The sequence below is a fragment of the Apteryx rowi genome, unplaced genomic scaffold, assembly GCF_003343035.1.
Source record: "Apteryx rowi isolate R43461 unplaced genomic scaffold, aptRow1 scaffold_15, whole genome shotgun sequence".
NCBI lineage: Eukaryota > Metazoa > Chordata > Aves > Apterygiformes > Apterygidae > Apteryx > Apteryx rowi.
Window position 1 is genome coordinate 2,211,701 of NW_020447752.1, and position 4,686 is coordinate 2,216,386.

Below are 4,686 nucleotides of genomic sequence, written 5' to 3' on the forward strand. Positions count from 1 at the left end.
TTTTTTTTTTTTTTTTTTGCCTGAGTTAGAGAAGACACGAACACAGCCATGGTGATATAAAAAAAAAGATTCACAGGTTTTAGGGTAGATTCTGCAGCAAGTGATGATGTGAGCTGGGGCAGAATATGTTTACTAAATAGCCCAACAGTATGTTCAAGGCATGGGAAATCCCGAATTTGCACCTATGTCCTTGATGTTTTAACCTCATAGCTGGGCCTAAGTCTGGTTGCTAAGTAGTCGAGTAGACATGCAGAACATAGACTTCTTGGTTATTGTCTTATCCCCCAGTTTCAGTCTGGCCAAAATGCTTCTTTTCACATATAGTAGACTGGCCTAGACCTTTCAGCATATTTATGCTTGGCCCTGAAAGAATTGGGCCCAGATCCAGGAAAGTACTTAGGCTCCTCTTTTATTTCAGGAGGATGTTGAGGCTTTGTATCTTTATAAATTTCACCCGTGGTGCTTTCAGTCTCTTACAGGATGGCCTTGAAACTGCTGATGTGTTAATACTTGTGTATATTCTGAAGTCTATTTCATATTCTTACAAAACAATTTTGGTAATTGATGATAGGTATTTTTGAGGTTCTTATGAGGTTTCCAGTTACATAATCTCAGTGTTATGCCATGATTAGATTCCCAACCGCTGGTAAAGTGCCCACTTCTAGGGCATTTTGTGCATGTAAAGAACCTTGCAGTGCAAAAGCATTACTGCAATGTAACTCACTGTCATGAGTGTTGCTCCCTGCACCAGTTATACTCTTTTGATTGACTTCCAGTTGGCATGGCCGTCTCTGAATCCCCTTGTGCTGGTTCTGATCCAGTGGACATTGTTTCTGGGAATTTTGGAAAGTTCTTATTTCTGTATCTATGCAAGTCTCTGTAGTGGGTTCCTTCTCATAATCACTTCTGCAAGGAGTTTGTTGTTTCTTTATATATATTCTTTACAGAGGGTTGGAAGCCTATTTTAGCAGCTGCCTTTGGAAGTCTGCGCTCATGGTTGTCCTTCATATAAGGTCAGGATWATTTGGGAGTTTTCCCTGGTATTTAATTGATTTCCTGATGTGTCTCAATGAGCCTGTTTCAGGTAAGTTAATCTCTCTGTATCCATAGCTCTTACAAAATTATACAGTATTTCACCTTTCTCTTGTTTACATAAATGAAATCATGTCTGCTCAAAGAATACATTACATCATGGCATTAAATATTGATCATATTAGATGTAATGTTAAGTGATTAGATTAGATGTTCATGTTGTTCTTTAACCACATTGAACTGTCTAATTAGGACAACTGTGTGGCTTCTAGAAAGATCCTCAGTTGAGGGTCCTATTGGAGGGGCACTACTGTACTTCTCCTATGCTTTCTGATCTAAACTAGAAACTAAATGACTTATTCAGATGTGGAGATGTAATAACATTCTGAGTAATACTTGAAATGAAATGGGGTTTTCCAGACATCAAAAGAAAGTTTTATCAGAGCACAGAGTCCTCTCTTTTGTGATTACTTTATGTTCAAAAAAATCAGCACAGCCTTTAAGAAAGCCAGCTAGTGTTATTGTGGACTGGTCCTCAACCTTACTGTCCGTTATTTTTCCTGTCTTTACTCCCTATTGCAGCCTCAACTCATCATGCCTGATTTCTGTATGACCGCTTGTCCTTTTAGGCCCTTTCTCTGCATGTTTTGCTGCTAGCTCTGTTAGACTTTTCTTTGCTCTATGTCATTGCTTCTTTCCTTTTTTTCTTCTTCCCTTTCTGCAAATGCATTTGATTGTATGTAATTCTGATTACTTGTATTCCTGACACCAGTTAGAGGTTGCAGAGATCCAGCATGTCAAATGAGCCAGAGGTTTCTTATTCTTATACAGACCTTTTAACCAGCTCATGGCTACTGTGAATATAGGGTCTTCTAAAACTTTCCTAAATCTTTAGACTTTATAATCCAGGTTTTGGATCAATGGATCATGGTCAACCCTCAGAATACAGCATAGACTGCCATGAGGTATTATCACAAAACTTTTAACTCACAGGTCCATGTATTTTATCGTTTGTTTTCATTTCACAGACTGACTACAGATTAATTACCTCTTAGACCACAAATGAGATGGTGCTATCATCATTATTATTGTTAATCATTTCTGAAGTGTCCTTTGAAAGGTCCTTAATCTAGTCTAGAAAAAAAAATTTTTATTTGTAACCTATTATTACAATTATTAGGTACAAAATGAGGATTAAAAGGATCTGAAAAATGCTGAATTACAGTTAATCTTATTCAGGCTGTTCCTCCCCAGTTATTCTAATCTACTTTCCAAACCATTTTTAGTAGTTGCTGCAGCCCTTCCAGTGCCCACATTCTTGTGAGAGGCTTATTTATTTTTTTTTTTAATTATGTTTTTATTTTCTAAAGCCAATTTTGAAAGAAGTTTTGGATAGGGAAAAAATGGAATCAGGTGACAAACACGGAGGAAGAAAAGATTATAAATAAGGATGTAATGGCAAAACTGCCGCTAAAAAGTTAGAAGCTCGCTGTCAAGCCTTCCTAAAAGCACAAAGGGTATCACCAGATTCCCAGTGCGTCTCTCACTCCTTCGGCAGTAAGTGGGTCAGCTCATATTTGGGTCCCTTCTCGGGTGATTTGCCTGCGCCTTTTTTTTTTTTTTTTAATGTAGGCGTTGCTTTGGGGTGGAGGAAGGCTGCTGGTCTTAAACGGATCTGAAAGCGGATAATATGTTTAACTGGCATCACAGCGGTGCCACGACCCCCTCGGGGCACCCTCAGACCTGTGGAGAAAGCACGGGGTGCCCCCCCGCCACTCCCAGCGCGCAGGATGACACCTGCCCTCCGATTGGGCGCACCTCCTCCTGCTGCGGCCGCTCATTGGTCGACAGAGAATAGCGCTTCCAAAACCTCTCGGGCGATTGGCTCCCGCCTGCGTCAGCTCTTGCGCGGTCAGCCTAGCCGCGAGGAGAGCGGGCTCTGGGCTGATGTGGGGCCAGGCGCGGCTCAGCCAATGGGGCGGCGCGGGCCGGGCCGCCGTGTGCCGCGCGGATCCGTCCGCAGCGGCGGCCGGGCCCTTCCCGCCTCCCGGGACGGGACGGGACGGGACGGGACGGGACGGGACGGGACGGGGGCAGCGGCCGGCGGGGCGGCACGGCGCGGCGAGGCCGAACGGGGCCTGGCAGCTTGGCTCGGTGCGCTCGGCGGGAGCGTGTCTCCATCGGCCCTGAAATAACCCGCCGGGTGGTTTAATTCTTGGAGAACTGTGGGAAACCTGAGCAAAAATTCATCTGTACCCCCCAGAGCAGGGCAGGCTGTAAATCCTGCGGGGGATAAGTGACTGCTGAGGGCTGGAGTGCGGGGATGGGAACACRTCTGCAGAGGGTTGGGGTGGAAACAACCCGGCGAACAGCCTCACCCGAAGAGCTGAGCGTAATATTCAGCGTCCCGAGACAGTAATATGTAGCCGCATCGATTAACRCTCCGCTCTGGTATTAAATGTCTTCACAACTGGGAGAGCAAAAAATAAAGCTTGGATTATYTTTCCCGTGGGAGTGAACGGAGATGGGGTTTAAGTAGCTTGTTTTTTGCACCACCAGCTGTGGATCACAGATCTAGGAGAGGTGGCAAAATATCTGGGGGTATGCCCACCGAAACACAGGTCCGCTTTCCTCATTTATCTCCGGGCTTTGGCAATCTGTCTGTGCAACTGGATTTATACGTCCAGTGACCTCTCCGAGCGTAGCTGCCAGGGGAAGGGAGGTGCATTCAAGTCAATRCAGTGACCTGGTTCCACCTCCAGCCTCTCCATGTACTCTAGGCTCTGGAGAGATTTATTAAAAAATGTCATACTTTAAGGGTATTTCTTGGGGAAAATGAAAAATTGGAAGATTGTCCAAATTATGTTCCTATGACCTTCAAATTTAATAAGTAATTGTATTCCAGTAGCATAAAAATTTTGTATGAGATGTACATTCAGTATACTATCATCTCCTTCATGCATTTTACTTTCGTATTTATGCTTGTACAATTTGCCATCAAATTCACATTATTTTTCAAGGCTTCTAGGAATCRTGGTGGAGATCATGACCTTGCAAATATCAGTTACATAAATAGCATAGTTATGTGTGTGGTATTATTCAGTACTTCTTCTTGGCTAAAATTGGCTATTGCAATATACTGATTGTCAATAATAGGAAGATCTAACATTYTGAAAGCAGAAAAGCAAGCAATTTTAATTCAAGGAGGCACACATGTAGGCAGAGAGCTTTGCAAAAGTTTAACTGGGATAGTGGAAAACCGAGGATATGAAGTAATACGTTTCTTGCTTCATTATCGGGTCAAAGACATTTATCAGCAGAGATTTCTTCAAATCTCTCTAAAAAAAGAAAAGCTGTGATAACTTTGCAGCGATCTCTTTGAAAACCGTGAAGTGCAGGTTCCTGCCCTCTGTCGACACAGCGTTCGGTGGCCTTTCGGGGTGGCAGGGACCCAAGCGGCGGGTCTCGGGCGGCCGCGTGCTCTCTGCATGGCACGGGCGGCCGAAGGGCGGGAAGCCGCCCCGACACCACGAGCGCTGGGCGCCTTTGCGTGTCAACCCCCCCCCCGGCCCCCCAGCACAGTGCAACAGGGCGCGTCAGACGTGCTGAGCGGGCCAGGCTGGCGCGGGGCCCCGTGCGGGACCGGCTGCCGGG

General features: G+C 44.9%; 1 protein-coding gene across 1 annotated transcript in view; it reads left to right on the forward strand.

Annotated features, from left to right (window-relative positions):
• Positions 1 to 4,686, forward strand: part of AACS (acetoacetyl-CoA synthetase) — a 56,806-nt gene that overhangs the window by 2,165 nt on the left and 49,955 nt on the right. The gene's annotated exons all lie outside the window — the stretch shown is intronic.